Raw genomic sequence first — 23,156 nt, forward strand, 5'->3', positions numbered from 1 at the left:
TGGTATTTTTCTTTTTTTCTTATAACACGAAGATATGTAGTCGGTGAGGTACATAGGCTGTTTATCACTAGGCCGGTAATTTAGTCTAGTACTGAGTGATACGGAGCTCAGTGTGCCTGAATGACATTGTTTCTCAAGTATTGTACCTTAATATAACGGTGTATTGGTGTCCATCAAGTAAGTTGCATAGTAACCACGCCAACAGCACTCCACCACAGCTCATTGTACCTCTGGTGCGCTTCTCGACAGGTGTGACACCATCTGGTTAGTGGCGCGCGTGAATGTATCTGCTCTCTTAACCATCTGTTTGTTTTGCACTGACGAGCCTTCTTACTTTGAATCATCTAAGCGTGCACATCCCACACTTCCACCTACAGTTACTACATTCAGTCTTAAGAAGGTTTACTGGCGTTTGTACAGTGCTGAACATTTAGACTTTTTGTATTTAGTAGAATATAAATCCGTATTTTCGGTTTTCGGTTTTCGAAAATAAAAGTGAGAATTTACGATTTCGTCCTCACAGCTGTACTTCCAGCAGTACCTCATCTCCTGCGTTCCCAATTTCGCAGAAGTTGTCCTACGAAAATTGCAGAAGTACCACTCCTGGAAAAAAGGATGTTGTGACAATATTCCTTCGTCACAGCCTGGGGTTAGAGACCCGGTCCGGCACACAGTTCTTATCTGCCAGTAAGTTTCACATCGGCGCACACCCACTGCAGAGTGAACACACAGTCTATTTCATAATCTATTGGCACCATAAAAATGTTATGAGGTATAATGTAGACCAAGTGGGTCTCTCGTAAATGATATTATCTCATTAACTGTTATCCCCACAAAAAATGTTATTACAGTTTTCGGTAGAACTCTTAGGGTCCTATTCAGAAATGCCATCAGACCTTTTGTACGAATTTATTACTTGTACATGACAAAAGTAAGTCCCACATTAATTATCTCATATAATGTCATCGTCACAAAAAATGATATTATAGTTTTTGGTAGAACTCTGTGGGTGCTATTCAGAACTGTCATCAGAACTATTCTACGAATTTTGCTTTCGTAGAGAAAGTGAGTATCAGATTAAAACAATTATCGTATAAACTATTATCGCCACAAAAATGTTCTTATCATGTTCAATACAACTCTTTGGGTGCTATCCAGAACTGCTAACAGAACAGTTACACAAATTTATTTTTCCCAAACTGACAAATAATTTTTTACCATACCAAAATTTTGCCGAATTATTGTTTTCTTCCCGAAATTCTAGAGAACTATTCGTGTTTTGAGCAGGGAAATCTAGAACTATTGCATACGTATCAAGAACTATGAAAAAAATGTATATTTCTCGTAAAAGGGGTGCAAACTTCACGGGAAAGGCTCATAAGCATTCCTTATTAAATGCAATTACTGCGTAAACGATTACCTGCACAGAATATGTTACTAGTATTTTCGATAGAACTCTTACAATGCTATCCAGAGCTGTCACCAGAACGTACGAATAGACATAATTTTTTTGTAGAGTAAGTGAGCCCCACAATTAATCATTTATCTTACAAACTATTATAACCACAAAAATTGTTATCATGATTATCGATAGAAGTCTTGGGGTGTTATCCAGAACTGTTCATCAAAACTGTTCTACGAATTTATTTTTTTCTGTGGAGACAGTGGGTCTAACATCAAAGCAGTTACCATATAAACTATCATCGCCACAAAAAGATGTCATTAGAATTTTCGATAGAGCTCTTGGTGTTCTGTTCAGAACTGTTGTACGAATTTACTTTTTGCCAACATTGACAAAGAATGTGTTCGATACGAAAATTTTTTCGAGTATTGTTGTTTTCTTCGCTAAATTCAGCAGGACAATTAAAATTTTGTGCAAAGAACTCTAGAACTATGACATTTCTAGCAAGAGCTCTGAAAAAATATATATTTCTGAGAAAAAAGGGTGCCAGCTCCACAGTAAGTGAAGAGGTTTCCTCCTTAAATTTCAATTATCTCGTAAGCTATTAGATGCACAAAAAACTGTTATTAGGATATTCGATAGAATCATTGGGGTTCTGTTCAGAACTGCCCTCGGAACTGTTGTACGAATTTAGTTTTTGGAAGAATGAATAAAGAATGTTTGCTGTACGAAATTTTTCTCGAGTATTGTTGTTTTCTTCTTTAAATTCTGCAGAACTATTCAAATTTTGTACAAAGAACTCTAGAACTATGCCATATCTATCAAGAAGTCTGAAAAAAATATCATTTCTGAAAAAAAGTAAGTGAAAAGATTTTCTCCTTAAATTGCAATTATCTCGCAAACTATTAGCTGCACAAAAAAATGTTATTGGGATTTTCGATAGAACTATCGGGGCTCTGTTCAGAACTGTCCTTAGAACTGTTGTATGAATTTACTTTTCGCGAAAATCGCCAAAATGGTTTCTACACCACAATTTTTACGAGTACTGTTGTTTTATTCGCTAAATTCTGCAGAACTATTGAAATTTTGTACAAAGAACTCTAGAACTATGACTTATCTATCAAGAACCCTGAAAAAATATATATTTCTGAAGAAAAGGGTGCCAGCTTCACAGTACGAGCTCTTATGGAGTTCTTAATTAAGTTGCAATTACCTCTTAAGCTATTACCAGCACAAACAAATGCTACTAGGATTTTCGATAGAACTCTTCACGTGTTGTCCAGAACTGTCATCAGAACTGTTTTACGAATATATTTATATTTTCTGTAGAGAAAGTGTGTTCCACATTAAATCAATTTATCTCATAAACTGTTATCGCCATAGAGAAATATTGTTGGGATTTTCGATAGAGCTCTTGGGGTTCTGTTCAGAACTGTCCTCAGAACTGTTCTACGAATTTAATTTTTGCGAAAATTGACAAAGAATGTTTTCGATACGAAATTTTTTTCGAGTATTGATGTTTTCTTTGCTAAATTCTGCAGAACTACTGAAATTTTGTACAAAGAACTCTAGAACTATGGCATATCTATCAAGAACTCTGAAAAAAATTACTATTTCTGAAAAAAAGGGTGCCAACTTCACAGTAAGTGTAAAGATTTTCTCATTAAAACGCAATTATCTCGTAAACTATTAGCTGCATAAAAAAATGTTACTGAGATTTTCGATAGAACTCTTGGAGCTCTGTTCAGAACTGTGCTCAGAACTCTTGTACTTATTTATATTTTGCGAAAATTGACAAAAAAAATTTTCGATATGATAATTTTTTCGAATATTGTTGTTTTTTTCGCTAAATTCTGTAGAACTATTGAAATTTTGTACAAAGAACTCTAGAACTATGTCACATCTATCCAGAACTATGAAAAAAATGTATATTTCTCGAAAAAGGGGTGCTAACTTCACACGACTGTCAAAACGTACTTGGAAACGTTGAAATGGGAAGTCCTACTCCACCTGCCATATTCTCCAGACATTGCTTCCTCTGTCTATCGCCTGTTTAGATTACTGGAGCATGGGCATGGCCTGGCTGACCAACATTTCCGATCTCATGAAAAAGTCACAAGTTGGATCGATTCGTGGGTCGCTTCAAAAGATGAACAATTTTTTCGACGCGGGATTCGTCCAGTGCTCGAAAGATGGGAGAAAGTAGTGCCCAGCGATGGAAAATACTTTGAATGATACATGTGTAACCAATTTGTTTCATTAAAGCCTCAAATATTGGGGAAAAAACTGCGGAAGGAAAGTTGTACACCTTGTACTAGCTGTATTTGTAATTAATATTAAAGATAAAAAGAAATGAAAAAAAATAATTTGAATGTTTATATGACTGAAACTTTTAACTTTCATGTTAACATTTCAAGTTTTTATAAGAGTTGAAAAATTTGTCCGTCTATTCTGAAATAAACATTGCAAATTTTAGGGAAGTCAAACACACAGTGCCAGTCGTGCCTAAAAAGCTGAGTAAACGTTAAATTATCTCGTTTTTGTAATACGTATCTCTGTCTGAATTTTAAAAAAATACGTTTCCTGAAAAACTTCCTATTTTGAATTTATTCAGTTTTGAAAAAATGCTCCTATTGCTCGTCTACTGCCTCTGAGAGGATATGTTGCTGACCATTAAAATTTTAATACTATGAAGGCTATAAACAAAAATGTCGGCATTTCTTAAGAGTACCGCACGCTTCAATACGCAAACGATTCCCATTTCAGCGCAGTCGCACCAAGCAGTTAGGAGTTACGAAATGGTTCAAGGTCATCAGTCCCCTAGAACTTAGAACTAGTTAAACCTAACTAACCTAAGGACATCACACACATCCATGCCCCAGGCAAGATTCGAACCTGCGACCGTAGCAGCAGCGCGGTTCCAGACTGAAGCGCCTAGAGCCGCTCCACCACAGCGGTCGGCTTTGAGTAACGCCATCTACATTCAGTATACAAGGAAAAATTACACAGCAGGTTTCTCATTCAGAAATCGCTTTGGAATGTTGTTTCTTTGTGATATGGTCATGTTATGCCTCGTCTAATTAGGACAAACGTCAAACAGTGTGTGTCGGAATTAGACAGTGGTAGATCGCGGCCTATTCAGACTACAGTTTTTCGTCCCGCGATCTTGCTGTTCGCGTTGGTCGGGATCCCACGACTGTCACCTGAATACAGAATTGATGGATTCAGGAGCGCCATACTCAACGAAAAGCAAGACCGCTGCGGCTCCAAGTGACTGGTGCCCGAAAGGACAGAAATACCGCCCGCTTGGCCTTGTAAAATCGTACAGCCATATAACGTGCTTTGAGGCTGGAAATCGGATTGTTTGCAGCAAGAAAACTACGACATCTGGATCACAACAGACTGGCAACATGGCGACCGTTGTTGCGACTTCTCTTGACGTGCAGCAGAGAGAAGGCGTACCTGTTCCCGCTTCTCTGCACAACACGTTGGACGTGTCAGTGTGTGATTGCTCTGAGGAGAACAAACGTTGCCAGACTGCACTCAACACCATCATAAGGGCCATGCACCAGGCGTAATACGATGGGGTGCCGTTGGGTCTGGTCCGCATAGCCGATAACTTGGACATCAGCTGTTAGACTTCTGACTTGTAACGTCCCGTGTCTATGCCCTGTCTTCGCGCACTCTTTGAAGTGATCATTGAATGACAAGACCGCATGTTGCCCTTGCTAGCATGACACAGAAGATTTTCGATTTTGAAAATTTTACGCGTGCTTCTATAATTTGAATGGTTACTCTCGCTGTGGGAAACCGCCCCTGAAGGCGGACGAATCAGCAATAATCAAAGGCAGATGGCAGCGGAAACCACTGCATTAACGACACATAATGAGTATCCACAGGAAATGTGGCCTGTGATTTAAAAAGTGTCATGATGATCTCCCCACTAGCAAAAGTTTCTGGAAGAGGGCCCCATTCAGATCTCCGGGAGGGGATTGCCAAGGGGGTGGGGGAGTGATCATGAGAAAAAGACTGAATAATCAACTAAACTATAACGTTCTACGAATGGAGGAGTAGAATGGCAGAAGTTTGATCGTAGTAGGGAAGCTATAAAATCTGAAAACAGAAATGCAGAGGCTCAGTCTGTAGTGGGGGCCAGTAAGTGGGATGGAAAAGAGACAAGTATTTCTCGTCAAATGAGTGTAGGGCAGAAAATGGCATAATGGGAATAGGATTCGTTATCAACAGTAAGGTAGGGCAGAGAGTGAGTTGCTGTGAATAGTCCAGTGATACGGTTGTTATTATCAGAATTGACAGCAAACCAACACCGACAACGATAGTTCAAATATATATGGCGACGGCGTAAGCCGGAGACGTACAGATAGAGGAAGTATATGAGAATATTTAACGGGTAATTCATTAGGTAAAGGCAGATGTAAATCAAATACTCATGGGGCGTTGGAATGAGGTTGTACGTAAAGGAGTATACGAAAGGGTTACAAGAAAATATAGGCATAGTAAAAGGAATGGGAGAGGCGAAAGACCAGTTGAATTCAGCAATAAATTTCAACTAGTAATAGCGAAAACCCTGTTCAAGAATCAGAAGAGGTATACTTCGAAAAGTACGGGAAGGATTTCAGTAAGATTACATCACGATCAGGCAGAGATTCCGAAATCAGATACTGGATTGTAAGACGTACCCAGAAGTAGATATAGACTCAAATCACAATTTATTACTGATCAAGAGTAGGCTGAAGTTTAAAAGATTCGTCAGGAAGAATCAATACACAAAGAAGTGGGATAAGGAAGTACTAAGGAATGAAGAAATACGCTTAAAGTTCTCTAAGGCTGTAGATACTACGATAAGGAATAGCTCAGAGTGCAGTTGAAGAGTAATGGACATCTCTAAAAAAGGGCAGTCACAGAAGTTGGAAAGGAAAACATATTAACCTGTAAGATAACTGCGAAGAAATACTTCAGTTGATGGATGAAAGAAAGAAGTACAGAAATGTTCAGGAAAATTCAGGAGTACAGACGTTGCTGAGGAATGAAATAAATAGGAAGTACAGGGAAACTAAGGCGAAATGGCTGCAAGAGAAATGTGAAGACATCGAGAAAAAAAATTACTGTCTGAAGAACTGACTCAGCGTATATAAAATTCAAAACAACTTTCGGTGAAACAGAAAGCAATTGTGGTAACATAAAGGGAACAGTGAGAATTCCACTGTTAAATGCAGAGGAGAGAGCGGTTAGGTGGAAAGAGCACACTTAAGGCCTCTATAAGAAGATTCAGTATTAGAATCGGAACTTAGCAGCGCTTTGGAAGAATTAAGATCGAACAAGGCAGAAGGGGTACATAACATTCTATCACAATTTCTAAAATCGTTGAGGGAAGAGGCAACAAAATGACTACTCATGTTGGTGTCTGGCGATATGCCATCTGACGTTCAGAAAAACATCATCCACAGAATTCCGAAGATTGCAAGAGCCGACAAGTGCGAGAATTATCACACAATCAACTGAACAGCTCATGCATCCAAGCTGCTGACAAGAATAATATACAGAAGAATGGGAGAGAAAACTGAGGATCTGTTAGACAACGACCAGTTTGGCTGATAATGGCCCGCCATTTGCGGCTTATAATGGATACTGGACTAAAGAAGAATGAGACACGTTCATAGGATTTGTCAATCCGTAACAAGCGTTCGACAATGTCAAACAGAGCAAGATCTTCTAAATTCAACAGATTTATTCTAACAACAGATTTATTAAGACTGTGCACACTATCAGTGTTTAACGATTCATTTATTATTTTCATAATCTTTATCCTGAAAAAAGGAGGAAAGATTCTGAAAGGAGACTGTAAATAAAAATGATACACAAGAAGTTTCAATTAAATCAGTATAGTTATTCTATTTATGCTATTGTACCTACATTGGTGGCAAGTACAATGCGTAACCAACAGAACAATACACGAATTATGATGACACTGATCACAAAAACCTGGAAAACAATGATTATTGCGGCATACAGCATTTGTAATCAACGCAGAATTTTCGCACAAACATGTGCACAGTTTTTTTAACACGGTTTACATTTCTAACGGTTCTCATTAATCACACAATTTCGTGACGTTTCTAATCCATCTTTCGTTAGAAATGCGCAATTAAAAATTTTAAAAAAATCACAGACCTCCATCTTACGAAACTACGAACCTACTCACCTACTGCGGAAATTGTATACCACATCCGCCCCTAACACACTATTCTCTTGAAAACGATAGAGAGATGCCACTTCTTGTTTGCATATGTTGAAGTCCTAGTCGTACCCAAAGAACGCTGTCATCATCAATCAGATGGGTCAGGGAAAGTTCGTGTGGTCCCCATGTAAGCCAAACACACACTTAGTAGGATGATTAGTGCCCTATCGTTTTTATCAGACCTTGTATGTGAAAAAAAAGGCTACTTGCTCGAAATGAATTGGAGCGCTATTACAGCTGGAAAAGGTTAGGTGACGAGATCAGACGTCCCTTGAAAATCTTTGTGTCAATCACATGAAGTTACTCAAGGAAACAGCAAAAAAATTAATCAGGATCCTTGACTAGGAATTTGAACCTGGACATCTCTGTGTCTAGTTCCTCAACTACTTCGCCAAGCTGACTTGGGTGATTCACTTTGCTGTAAATTAAGAATAGGACAAAGCTCTTTCCAATGAAGAATATTTGGGAGTGGATTACTAATCGTAGTACTGCGATTACCTCCAGGAAACTCGTTCAGAAGCCTTTAGGCTTTACATCGTTACCGACGGTTTTCAGGAATTCACCATATTGACTGACTTTATTGGTTCTTAGACTGTACTAGATTTATTATCTTCTTTCACTTCGCTTTGTATTGTGCCATCACCATATGTCCCTGAACACGTATCTCAAAAAATGCGATGTGGAGTCATACACTAAGTATGTTAATTATTTATTTAATTCCAAGTTCTAAGTTACAGGTTCTAATACACAGTTCTAAAAATTATTCATTTCTTTAGTTTCCTGTCACAGTTGCATACATATTCCTTAAAGATGACTGGTTTAGAACGAGTCCGTTCATTTTCGAACCACTGCCTGCTTCTATATTTCGTGATTGTAAAATTATATATACTGAAGCGCCAGAGTAACTGGTATAGGCATGCATATTCAAATTTGGAGATGTGTAAACATGTAAACAGGCAGAATACGGTGCTGCGGTCGGTAAACCTATATAAGACAAGTGTCTGGCGCAGTTGTTAGATCGCTTACTGCTGCTACAACGTCAGGTTATCAAGATTTAAGTGTCTGAACGTGGCGTTATAGTCAGAGCAAGAGCGATGGGACACAGCACCACCGAGGTAGCGATGAAGTGGGGATTTTCCCATATGACCTATTCATGAGTGTACCGTGAATATAAGGAGTCCGGAAACACATCAAATCTCAGACATCGCTGCGGCCGGAAAAAGATCCTGCAAGAACGGGACCAACGAAGACTGAAGAGAATCGTTCACCATGACAGAAGTGCAACGGTTCTGCAAATTGCTGCAGATTTCAATGTTGAGCCATCAACAGGTGACAGCATGTGAACCATTCGACGAAGCATCATCGATAAGAGCTTTCGGAGGCGGAGGCCTACTCGCCTACCCTTGATGACTGCATGACACAAAAACTTTACGCTTCACCTGGGTCATTCAAAACTGGCAATAGAATGTTGATGACTAGAAACTTGTTGCCTGGTCGGACGAGTCTCGTTTCAAACCGTATCGAGCGGATGGACGTGTACGGGTATGGAGACAGCCTCATGAATCCATGGACCCTGCATGGCACCAGGAGACTGTTCAAGCTGGTGGAGGCTCAGTAATGGTAAGGGGCGTGTGCAGTTGGAATGATATGGGACCCCTGATACGTCCAGATACGACTCTGACAGATGACACGTACGTAAGCACCCTGTCTGATCACCAGCATCCATTCAGACGGACTTAGGCAATACCAGCAGGACAATGCGTCACCCCACGCGTCCATTACTGCTACAGAGTGGTTCCAGGAACACTCTTCTGAGTTTAAACACTTCCGCTGGCCTCCAAATTCCCCGACATGGACATGGGGAGGATATCAGGGATACCTTGCAATGTGTTGTTCAGAAGAGATCTCCAGCCCCTCTTACTTTCACAGATTTATGGACAGCTTTGCAGGATTCACTACATCAGACATTAGTCGAGTCCATGCCACGTCATCTTGCGGCACTTCTGAGTGCGCACGGGGGCTCTACACGATATTAGGCAGGTGTAACAGTTTTATTGGCTCTTCAGTGTATTAAAGTTTTGTCCGGTTCTTACACCATAGATTTGAATTGTCTGTTCTTGGCACAATTGACTTCCATGCATTAGCTCAAATTAGCAAATTCTGAAGACTGGTATTTGAAATCGTTGCTCGAACTATACTATTCTAGAAAAAAAGTATATATATATATATATATAATTGGTGTTTTGCCCTTAAAGAGTGCATTTGGACTAAACTACATGGCCAGTTCCTTTTGCTGCCTTCCTTGCTGCCCAAACTTCCCTCATTCGCTCGCTGTGTTTCTGTTTCCGGTCCTCTGTCCATGCTTTTTGTCGGCTTTGTGTCTTCGGCTTCATCTTGATTGCCTTTTTCGTTGCCCATATTTCTTTCATCTTCTGGCTGTGATCTTGCTTGCGTTCTTCGGTCCATTTTATGCCTGTTCGTTTGTCACATTGTATCTCATGTAGTTTACTTTTCTTAATGATGTTTCTGAATTTTATTCTGTCGTTTATTGTGTCTGCTGTTATGTTGAGTTGGTTCAGGTCGTTTTCTATCTCTGCCACCCATTTGTTGTTTCTAGTGGTCAGCCTGTGTGATGGCATTCTGTATAGGTGTCCATAGAATTGTAGTCTGCGTTTTCTAATCTTTTCTGTGATTGTCTCCGTATGTTTGTACAGTTCCTCTGTAGGTTTCTTGATCCATATTCCATTGTTGTTAGTTGCGCCAAGTATTTTCCTAAGTATTTTCCGTTCTACTTTTTCTAATTCTCTGATACGTGAATGCCCTAGGATTAGTGTGGGCTCTGCTGCACATAGTGTCTCGGGGAGCACCACCGTGTCGTAATGGCGTAATTTGGCTTTTTGTGAGATAGACTTCTTGTTGTAATGATTCCACACTACTTTGTATGCCTTGTCCAGTTTAGTCTTTCTTTCTTCGTTTGAGTCTCTGTTATGTCCACTCATTTGTAGTGTTTCACCGAGGTATTTGAAGTTTGCCATTTTGTAAATCGTGCCATACTTTGTGTTCAGAGATGAGAGTTTCTTTGTGCTCATAAACTGTGTCTTTTCGTAAGAGATCTGTAGTCCAGTTTTGGAAGCGATTTCGTGCAGTTTTTTAATAGCGTCTTTTGTTTCCTTTATACCTTTCGTGACAATCGCCAAATCGTCTGCAAAAGCCAGGCATTTAATCTGTAGGTTTCCTAAGGCTATCCCCTGTTGTGATGTTTCCCATTCTTTTATGACCTTATCTAACACCAGATTGAAAAGGAGAGGTGAGAGGCCATCCCCACAGAACTTTACTTTGGAGGTCGTGTTAGTTAAATTCTGCTCTATGATAGCCCGTGTTCTGTTGTCTACTTTGTATTCTGCTAGAATTTTGAAGAGAGTTTTCCGGTCGATAGAGTCGTACGCCTTTTTGAAGTCAACAAAGGTAATGATCAGGTTCTGTTTGTGTTGTAAAATCATTTTCAGGTTCCAAATTTGTTCCGCACAAGACCGCCCTTTACGGAAACCAGCTTGGTATTCCCCAATCAAGTGGTCGATCTGGCATTCTAGTCTGTTCAGTAAAGCTTTAGAGAGGATCTTGTATGTGACCGGTAGTAGGGATATTCCTCTGTAGTTGTTCGGGTCAGTTTTGTCACCTTTTTTGTGTGGTGGGTGTATCAGGGCAGTTTTCCAGTCGTCAGGAATTTTCATGGTCTTCCAGATGTCTTCCAAGATCCTGTGGATGTCTTTGGTGAGTTCTGGGTCTTGTAACTTCCAGATTTCCGCGATGATGCCAGCTTCTCCTGGTGCTCTACGATTCTTGAGTGACTTAATTATTTCTTTAACTTCTTCTAGAGTTGGAGGTTCACTATCTGGATTGTATGTGCTCGTTTCTGTCATAATTTCTTCCATAGGGGGGTCCGTGTTGAGCAGTTTTTCAAAGTACTTTGCCAGAATGTCACAATTGTTTTTGGTATTGGTTTCTAGGGTTCTATCCGGCCTTCTGAAGCACAAGTTGGGTGGTTGATATCCAGTCATATTTTCTCTGAACGTTCTGTAGAAGTTTCTTGTATTGTTCTTCATGAAATCCGATTCGATCTCTGTCAGTCGCCGTTTGTCATACTGTCGTTTTTCACTGCGAATGATTTTGCTTGATTGCTTCTGTGTTTTCAAGAAGTTCATCCAATTCTCTTGGGACTTATGGCTACTAAATTTTTTCCATGCACTGATTCGTTGGTCAATAGCTTGGTCACATGTGTGGTTCCACCATCGGTGTTTCCGTGTGCGTGGTGCTTGTGCTAGTTTCATGGCCTCTCGGATTCTTCGTGAAAGTTGTGTCCAGTCTCTCGTTTTCTCCATTTTAATTTTGTGTAATATTTGTGTCTGGTTTAAAGTAACGTATTCTGGATCTGGTCTAACAATTTTGTTCTTCTGGAGCTTTTTCTCGGGCAAAAGACGAATCCTGATCTGTAGTAGGTGGTGGCCTGAGTCGAAGTAGCCTTTGCGGGTGCCTATGTTCAAAATTTCTTTTTCTGAGTCTTTCTGGACTATTACGTGGTCGATTTGTAGTTCTTGCTTTCCGCTGGGGAATTTCCATGTGGTAAGTTTTCGTGTTGGTTTTTATATATATATATATATATATATATATATATATATATATATATATATATATATATATATATATATATGTGTGTGTGTGTGTGTGTGTTAAAGAGTAAAGTAAAAACTTACAGACATGTAGTGAAAAAACCTTATTTAGAAGAAATACCGTTATTAGCAATGTAAGTAAATTAGCACTACTCATTATTTGTTGTTGTTGTATTTCACGGGAACATCCTGCAATGACCTCTTCTGTCTGTTAATGTACAACTGAATTCATTCTAACCGATGATGGCTCCTCTTAAAGAAGATCGCGGAACAAATTGGAGCGGCATGTACGTGACGTGAGAATCTTGGAAATGCTCTGCTGCAGCCCTTCAGAAGAATGGACGCAAATATTTATTTCGAGGTAAGAGTGTTAAGAGACTTGCTATTGGGTGTTGGTGTGGTGGTTTAGTGAAAAACAATATCAAAATGAAAATGTCGAATTCAGTCGCCTGTCCGTTCCTCGACTTCTACTTGCAGTTGACATGACAGTATATCATGCAGCTGAAAAACGTCTTGTTGCTTTTTGCCTCTGATTGCATGATGAATTGAAGGTTTCTCTCTCCTTGGCTGTGGAAATCAGTTCTCAGTTCGGACGGCAAGAAAAAACCTCTTTAAATACTAAATATAGCACTATAATGCCAGGACGAAAATGTATGTTCATGGGCGCACTATTTTACATCATATACCGTAAATTATCTGAAGCCACTGAGAACAAAATTATTTTGGTCCCGGAATTAGAAGTGAGTTCTAGTTTAAGTATTCAAAAATGGTTCAAATGGCTCTGAGCACTAAGCGACTTAACTTCTGAGGTCATCAGTCGCCTAGGACATAGAACTAATTAAACCTAACTAACCTAAGGACATCACACACATCCATGCCCGAGGCAGGATTCGAACCTGCGACCGTAGCGGTCGCTCGGCTCCAGACTGTAGCGCCTAGCGCCTAGAACCGCCACTCCGGCCGGCTTTAAGTGTTCAGATCTATACATTTATGCCAGCACTTCTCCCAATCCGCGGAAAGCTTCTGGAGCTCATTCTTTCGGATAACTCTTGGCTCTCTCAGCGAGGCTCGTAATCTCGTCTGTGGTTGTAAGGCAATGGCCCTTTAAAGTTGTCTGTATTTCTGGGAGAAGAAAAAGTCACATAGGGACATGTGTGACGAGTATGGATGTTAGGACATCATTATAGAATAATTTTTGGTCAAAAACTCGCGAACAAGCAGCGAAGAGAGAGCAAGTGCATTATTCTCAGCACACTGGACTCGCATTCGGGAGGACGACGGTTCAATCCCGCGTCCGGCCATCCTGATTTAGGTTTTCCGTGATTTCCCTAAATCTCTCCAGGCAAATGCCCGGATGGTTCCTTTGAAAGGGCACGGCCGACTTCCTTCCCCGTTCTTCCCTAATCCGATGAGACCGATGACCTCGTAGTTTGGTCTCTTTCCCCAAAACATCCAACCAACCATTATTCTCACGCCCGCAGCTCGTGGTCGTGCGGTAGCGTTCTCGCTTCCCACGCCCGGGTTCCCGGGTTCGATTCCCGGCGGGGTCAGGCATTTTCTCTGCCTCGTGATGGCTGGGTGTTGTGTGATGTCCTTAGGTTAGTTAGGTTTAAGTAGTTCTAAGTTCTAGGGGACTGATGACCATAGATGTTAAGTCCCATAGTGCTCAGAGCCATTTGGACCATTTGAACCATTATTCTCACAGGCTGTGTCCTGAGTGGATACGCGCAACGTCAACGAATTGGACTCATCAGCGCGCAACGCAACAACCACGGACACTGTGAGTGCACTTGGACGGGCGTTCCTCACCTTCAATGTTCTCACGGTCTTCTATGAAAATCATATACCACTAGTAACCACCTATGTTACTAAAGTGGCGCACCAAAAGCACAGTTAACATTTTAATGCATTGGTGGAATTTACTCTGTTCTTATAGCAAAATTTAATACAAACCTTCTGATCAATTTTTATAGAATACTATCGGCTTCATCTACGGCCGGATGACTTGTCTGGCCTAGCAGTAATAATTTATATAGGGTGAGTCGTGTGTGATGGTGAAAATTTTCAGTGATGATGGAGGAGGGTAAATGTGTCAATTTCAAGTAAGGGAACCTGGTCCGGAAACGACCTAGTTGAAAGTTACAAGCGAAAATCATTCTGATACGTAACGGAATGGAATACACATACCGGTACTGTTGTTGTTAAGATTGTAGCGGCGACTTTTAGATGTTGTAGTATGGTCCACCACAAGAAAAAATGTCTAGTAAACATGGGCTGTAAAATCGTATCTTAAAAGATACGAGCATTTGCTCACCTTCGACGCTGTGGAACACGTCTTTCTACTAAAAGCTCTTTGGTTTCCATACCTTTGAAGGAGGTGGTAATGGACCAAAAAAAGAAAAAAGTCGAGTAAAAAAGTGTCCTAAAGTGCATACTTTTAAGGACTACGATGACTTTTTCAGTAGATGAGAGGAGACACGCTATAGCGAAGATGTGCAAGCGTACTTCGCGCTTAGAGTACGCACTTTAGAGCCCTTGTGTAATCGACATGCTTTTTCTTGTTGTGGTCCATACGACCATATATGAAAGCTGTCTCTCCTACAGTCTTATCAACAATAGTGTTCCGAGCACCCCAATGCAACTGGCGGGTGGGCGTTATCGACTCCGCTTTGCGCGTCAGCTTGTCTTTGGCGGAGCCGCGGCGCTTGCTGAAGGCAGGAAAGTCGTTGGGAAAGTGTACTTAAGACGCGAGAACGCGTGGGTAGAGAAACTTTTCCCTTGTTAGCGAACTGTTAACGCCAAGAGGACGCCTATTCGTGCCCGGTATCGGTGGGCATGATGCCAATCTGCTGTAGAAGGTTGAATACTGCCGTAATCGGCAACCGCTGGAAGCAGGAGCTCCTGGGCATCGAAGCAGTTATGCCGTGTGGCTATATACGAGGCGTGTTTTTTTAAAGTAAGTACCGTTTTGAAATTTAAAAAAGACGTGCTAAGATATCTCAATAATTTTATCTTTACATGAAAGCCTGTACCTTCATCTACGTATTGACGCCATTACAGTCTGATTCTTCCTTGTTTACGTTGTGTACTGAGTGTTTAAGATCCCTCCGATAATCGTGATTTCCGCCGACTGTGAAGTACGGGCTGTTATAAGATTTCTTAGTGCTAAAGGCCTAAAAGCGATCGATGTTTATCGTGAGATCTGTGCAGTTTACGGAGAAAACATTATGAGTGAAGAAATGGTAAGAAAGTGGGTGAGAGCATTTAAAGATGACCGCACAAATGTGCATGGTGAGCAACGAAGTGGGCGTCCTACGGTCCTTAATGAAAGTTTGGTGCGGGAAGTGGACAATAAGGTGAGAGAAAACAGACGCTCTACTATTTCCTCCTTGCGAGATGACTTTCCGAATGTTTCTCGTAGTGTTTTGTATGCCGTTGTGACCGAACATTTGAATTACCGAAAATTGTGCGCACGTAGAGTGCCGAAAATGTTGAGGGATGTTCAAAATGGTTCAAATGGCTCTGAGCACTATGCGACTTAACTTCTGAGGTCATCAGTCGCCTAGAACTTAGAACTAATTAAACCTAACGAACCTAAGGACATCACACACATCCATGCCCGAGGCAGGATTCGAACCTGCGACCGTAGTGGTCGCTCGGCTCCAGACTGTAGCGCCTAGAACCGCACGGCCACTCTGGCCGGCTTGAGGGATGTGCACAAAACCAAACGTTTCGACATTGCACTGACTTTCCTTGAGCGGTACCACAACGACGGTGATGATTTCTTAAGCCAAATTATTACGGGCGATGAAACGTGGGTGGCCTACGTCACACCAGAATCAAAGCAACAGTCCACGGAAGTTGAGCAAGGGCATCGTTTTGCTGTAAGACAATGCCCGTCCTCATGTGGCGAATCAGATCAAAGATCTCATCATATCTTTTCGATTTGAAACTCTAGATCATCCTCGGTACAGCCCCGATCTTGCGCCCAGTGAGTACCATCTGTTCCTGCACTTGAAGAAACACCTGGGCTGTCAGCGTCTTCAAGACGATGACAAAGTCAAAACAGTGGTGATACAGTGGTTAACAAGTCAGGTGGCAGACTTCTATGAGGAGGGTATTCAAAAACTGGAACAATGTTATGACGAAAATTGTGTAGAAAAGTAGATTAAGGTACAGGCTTTCATGTAAAAATTAAATTATTTAGATATCTTAGCACGTCTTTTTTTAATTTCAAAAGGGTACTTACTTAAAAAACACGCCTCGTATAACGGAGTTACAAGGAAGAGCTGGATTTATTATTTTGCTAGTGGTTAGGAAGTGTTAAATCTTGGTCATTTCTTAAATTTTTGCTGACTCTGTGTGGGCTGAACTTTTAGAACTACGCTGTCAGTGGCCTATTTCCGCTTAGTTGGTAATTCTGGTGTACTTTATTTATATTGCTTTGTGGTCGTGTGCCTTGAGCAAACTGTGTACATCTGAGTGTTCACAATTAAACAGCGAGTGACTGTGTCGTAGTTTCCACGTACTTTATTGGTTATGCATGTGATTCTACTGTACTTGTGTCAGCATCTTATTAGTGGTTGGTTACGCGCGTATCTCTTGAGTAAATTGTTTGGGAAGTCATCCTTTATTCTGCCGAATGTTCGAAGCTGAACAGCAAGCGACTGTGTGCCTGTACTTTTCTTGTTTGTTCACTGGCTTTGTGTATATTCGCTGCTCTTGCTTTACTGCTGTTGACGTGCCTTGTACTTTCCCGTGTATGTTCTTTTTTGCGTTCTTAGGGTTGTTCTCTTATGCGCCGTGTTATGGCTACGCATTAGTCTTGGCACCTATATACATTCTTCTAGCATTTTCTTATTTCAGAATTCCAGTCTTGTGTGGTCATTCGAAATACACTTTACGCGTATAATCAAGAGCAGTTTCTTATAAGCACCTTGGTGAAAGGAAATTCGACCATGAATTTTGTAAGTTGGAGGTCTGTGCTGGTCACATGGTTACTTCAAAGGTAGTTTCACTGAAATTTTCGTTACACGTTGCGGTGCCAGAGTCAAATACAGCAAGTTGTAATTTGCTCTTACTGATTACTGGTTAAGCTGTCATCAACCTGACATACAAACTTCAAAGTTATTATTAAAAGAATAATCTTTTAGGCGTTAGTAAAACTTTACACCTCTGGAATTGCGGTCTAATATGGCCAACACACACTACAATAACAATGTAAAGATTTTTCTCTCTTACCATTATTGGAGAATTGTTGCCTTGTATTTCAGATTAGAAATATTTCGGACCTGCGTTAACTGCTATTGAGCCCCGCAAAGGGGTCGTCCTTTTGCGTTGTACCTTCTATGGTAATTATTGTTGTGTCTACATTTGTATAGCCATTAATGATCGTAGTGCGGCTACACGATTTAAATTTTTCTGTTTCAGACAACTTGCAAAAAATTTTATTGAAGTGTGGACGCGCGATAAAAGTTAAACTGAGATTTGTTTTGGGTACCCTTTTTATGGGTAAAAATTTGTGGACCCCGGAAAGAATTTCTTTTTTTTCTGAAACAGTAACTTGGACTAGTTAACCAGCACCTTTCCGCTCCAAACCTAGCTCCCTACCGCTACAAACAGTATCGCTCCATGTATTCGACTGTTAGAGGCATCAGAACGATTTTCGCTTGTACCTTCCTACACGGTCGTCTACGGAACTGGGTCCCTTAACTCAGATTGATCCATTTGCCCGTCTCCGTCATTCCTGAAAGCTTGTGACATCACGGAATCACGTTATACACAGGAACCTTCTTCGTGAATCAGTCTGTCAATCAGTGATATAGTCCCTGCTGTAGTTCCTGAGATCAGCCTTCACATACCGACAAAGAAACTCTGCAGGTGTACTTCCCAATTTATAAGACGTATAGATAAACCCTTGACGATGCTACCTAAAGACAGGTAGCTTTTTTGACAGCTGACAACAGATTAAATATCTCATATGGGTAACGCAATAAAGTTACTTTATAGGCATGTTTACTAAAACGACAACGAAAAAATAGCGTGAATCTGTATAGTGCAACAAGCAAACTTATTTTCTTGACACACCTTGTGCTATTGTCCTGAGGTGCCAGCAGCATGTCATTAATGAAAATTAGTGCAATATTAAACTGGGTAAACAAGTAGTTATCTTTGATGACCTGTAGCACACGATGTTTTTACAATGTCCGGTTGAAGTGTTCGATTAACGGACGCTGAGAATGTTGTAGCAAAATTCTCTTTCGCGTTGCATTAAGTTTCCTACTAGTATTTTCTCCTCCTTCGATTCCCTATCCAGCTGGTTTCTCAGTTCTCTTCATCCAAATCCCAATGGGCTGGGAACGGGGCAAAGCGGTTGCCAGTTGGTAAGAGAGGGAGGAGATTACCGTTCCAGCGACTGTCTGAGTATTGAGGCTGTTTTAGATAATTTTTCACGAGATAAGGTTGGGTGCCCCTCATTCGATCCAAAGTTCAAGCGACATTCAGACATCCAGTGTAACGGTATTCATTGACTTCGCAATATCTTAAAAATGGCCACGTACGAAAGTTCGGGTACACGCCCAGAAGGTCGCGCGATGCCGACCGACCCCGCCTTGTCATAATCTTTGTCTGCTATCTGGAAGGACAAGCGAACAGCTATCCAGACCTTGTGGCTGCTCCTTCTCATTCAAGAAGCTTCTCAACTGGCCTCGCAAGGCAGTGCACCCCATTCCAGCCTTCCTCCCGCCAAGGAAAAGTTCTTAACGGTACCGGGAATAGAAATCGGATACTTCACTTGGCACTTGAGCGCGCTGGCCGTTTATCTACTTTTTTTTCCAAGTGAAATCAATACTTTATTGAGTCCTGTTGTGTTACAGTTCATGACAAAATATTCATTTCTACTGCTATTGTGTACATAGCTTCTGTATTAACATATTCAGGTCCCTTGTCAACGGTTTGCTTCTTGTCCATATTACACAAAATTTGCTACCATCAACACGTGGAGTCACGTAAAATATAGAGAATTATCATAAGTTTCAAATTTAAGTAACAATCAGATTGCTGCAAAGATGTTACAGGTCAGTTACAACGTTCTATCGCATAAACACTAGTCTTGCCTAATCTTTACTACTGTAATGTAGTTAACACGGCACAAATAGTGAAAATTCGAGATGCCTCGAGCTAGTGACGAATGCTTGCGTTAGATACATGTGCAATATACGGTTGTATGATCATATCAGTCCATACTCTCAGCTAGGTTGGATACGCCCACATAAGGTACGCGATCTCAACACGATGTGCTTACTTCATCGATTTCTTAGCCACTGGTGCCCCCAATACTTATCTTCTCACATTAAACATCTATCATCATTCCACAATCGCAATACCAGATCGGATATGTCTAGCATCTTGTCTGTACCTTCACATAACACAAAATGTTTCTCCGTGTCATTCTCCATCTCAGCCATACGACTACGGAACGCGCTCTCCTGTGATCTGCGTCTTATCCAGAACCACTCAACATTGAAGAGGAAACTCAAAACTTACATATTAGGGACGGTATAGCCACCATTGTTGTGCCCCTCTCATCTCTTTCTTTCTCCTCGCCATCATAGCTTCGAATTTTACCATTCTATTTCTCTTCCTCTAACCTTTCTACCTCTTCTATATCTCTTTCACCCCATTCTATCGTCTTATGTCTCTGCTCGATGAGAATAACTCACAAGCTGCAAGAACACAACGAGAAAATTCCCAACTAGCAATAGGACTGACAGTCATAAAAGAACAATATGTTTACTTTCATATACATGGTCATTACTATTATTATTATTATTATTATTATTGATTGTTATAATTATTTTTTGATTGTTATAATTATCATCGTACTACTGTTATAATCTCAATTTTTTTCTTTAACATTAATACTGTATAACACGTTATATGTCCTTAATGTTCTGTAGAAACTGAAATCCGTTCAATCTGAGTATGCCTGGTTAGGTGTAAGAGAGGGCCTGAAGGCCCTAATCTTGTCTGGTAAAATAAATGCATAAATAAAATAAATAAATAAAACAGATAGGCTTATTAGTCTCAGTGTTGTGACAAAACTTCAGAAATCTTTAAAAATGGAAAACGTGCGTACCAAATGAGTCAGAGTACTGAAATCACAAATAAAAGCACTATTGTCCATTTAAATACTTTATTCTTCAACTGCTACTGTGAGATTCTTCCTTCTTTCTGGGACATAATTAAATGAATGACAGTTTATTGAATGTGAACTGTCATATATACTGTTAAATTATTTAACTATGTTAATTAGAACCTTCACTGGTCCGATAACGCTCTTTTAGAAACTTACAGTAAAAATATACAACAAGATACGGACGTTGTGCACCATATAACATAACATTCCCTTTAATTTACTTAATATCAAAACTGTTAACGCCTCGAATCATGGAAGTACAGCAGAGATGCTGATTTCCTGCATAAAGGGCACTATCTTTTCTCCTTAAACCAGTTTAACAATCACTTATAATGAAGTATGTGGCCACAACGCAGTTTTCTACAGGTAGTAGAGTTTGAGTCCACTGCCTGCACACTGCAGTTCCGTTAAGGATCTTTCTTTTCCCTTTCTGCCCTGTTTCTGGGTGTGTCCACGAACAGCTAGGTGCATACTTCCAGAGTCTGTGCTGCGATTTTCATAGATCACCTCCCTCTTTCTTTATTAATACGTATACGTCTCCAGGACTGCCCCAACAACCGCAATAACAAGAAGTTCTGCCCCTCGCGTTATGTCTTCTAACAATTTTCCATCAACGTACAACCATCTACGTCATTCTTTCGAAGCCGCGCTACGGAGGCAGACTTAGGATCAAGATAAAGTAATTTTCTGGGATAGAGAAGTCGTACGATTAAGTATGATGTACAGAATGCTGAGCGTTGCTAATAGGCAGGTGTTCGGCCATAGTCTCGCAGAACTGGAAAGAGGATTCTGCTACATAACAAACCCGTTCCCATGGTTAACGTGCGTCAACGCGATACCGTTTCAACTTTCGGCATGCATTTGACATTTTCCGTTGCACAGGGAGGTCTTACACCTTCTGCACGCGTCTTTTGTTTTCGAAAATGCAACAAAAAAAATGCTTCAAATGGCTCTGAGGACTATGGGACTTAACATCTGAGGTCATCAGTCCCCAAGGACTTAGAACTGCTTAAACCTAACTAACCTAAGGACATCCCACACATCCATACCCAGGGCAGGATTCGAACCTGCGACCGCAGCGGTCGCGCGGTTCCAGACTGAAGCGCCTAGAACCGCTCGTCCACACCGGCCGGCAAAATGCAACAAAGTGGACTGCTATTTGTTATTTTGTTTTCTACCACTAATGCAGCGATGGCGGAATCCTCTTAATAGCTGTAGTAAAGCCTTTCACTCACACTCTTGTAAATCAAAGAGATGTCACTGATTAAAAGAAAACATAATTCTATTGTGGCAATGATTTGTGAATAGTTCATAGTCAACTCTGTCACCAGATTGGCGCACGCACAAAAAGAAAAATAATGACATTAATCGGAATGTACAGCGTCGGTTTTGTAGCAATAGGCCGTACAAAATGTTGAGATAAATAAAATCACAGCTGCTGTCAGCGAATTCTTAGATGGAACAGTTATTTGCCTGTTATCGTCGTTTCAGCATGATATTTAAATATTTAGTATTTTATCCATCTTCAGCAACTATATTTCTGTTTGTTGAGATAATTAGCAACCAGACCCACGAAAGAAATTTTATATCTACATCTACTTGCGAGCGTTAGTAATAAGTAGATGTATGCAGCATATTTCTGCGGTTATGTGGAGTTGAGTAACGAAAGATGTCGTCTCACAAAACACGTAAATACGCTCTGAAATTACAGCAAATTCAAGTTGGAGGAAAAATCGCATCGAAAGGGATCGAAAAAGCATAAAATGTCCAGTGCCGGGAGAATGTGATGTCTACCACAGCGTCGAAAGGGAAAGGGCAAAGCGTTTACGTAGCTGTTCCATCGGTATAAAGCGGCCAGCGATTGTCCAAACTTGTGATTTGCCTATTCTGTATCCATTACATTTATTAAAGAGATCGGTCATTAAATTACGTACTAATAAGAAACACTTGTTATAATTTTGTCGCGACGCCAACGTATTCACGAAAAATCTACAGCGCCGACCTGAAGCGTGCATACAGAATTTTTTATCGGGTTAATGCTTTTCCTTTCATGAGTTAAACTGACTGACTCTCTTAGTTTCAGCCACATAAGTTACCGCAGTTTGCTCACTAATAATCTGTTAAAAATATGATGTCTTCCTTTTATCGTGCTTTTCTTTATATAAATTTCAATTTAATGTTATGATAAGTACTAAGAATTTTTTAAAAGTAATTTAAAGGGAAGTCAATAATAAATGCAGAACGTTATTTAAAAGCCGGCCGGTGTGGCCGTGCGGTTCTAGGCGCTTCAGTCTGGAACCGCGTGACCGCTACGGTCGCCGGTTCGAATCCTGCCTCGGGTATGGATGTGTGTGATGTCCTTAGGTTACTTAGGTTTAAGTAGTTCTAAGTTCTAGGGGACTGATGACCACAGATGTTAAGTCCCATAGAGCTCAAAGCCATTTGAACCGTTTTTTCCATTTAAAACATTAATTTCAAGACGAACTGATTTGACAAACTACATCTGTTGACCTCAGCATGCTTACAGAGGCACATACAGATTTTAACTTCTCAGATATATTCGCGAAACCCATCGCTTTGCCTAACGAAAATTCACAGAAAGGTTCAACTGACAATAACAACTCTGTGCTACGA

This window comes from Schistocerca piceifrons, chromosome 3 (genome assembly GCF_021461385.2).
Source record: "Schistocerca piceifrons isolate TAMUIC-IGC-003096 chromosome 3, iqSchPice1.1, whole genome shotgun sequence".
NCBI lineage: Eukaryota > Metazoa > Arthropoda > Insecta > Orthoptera > Acrididae > Schistocerca > Schistocerca piceifrons.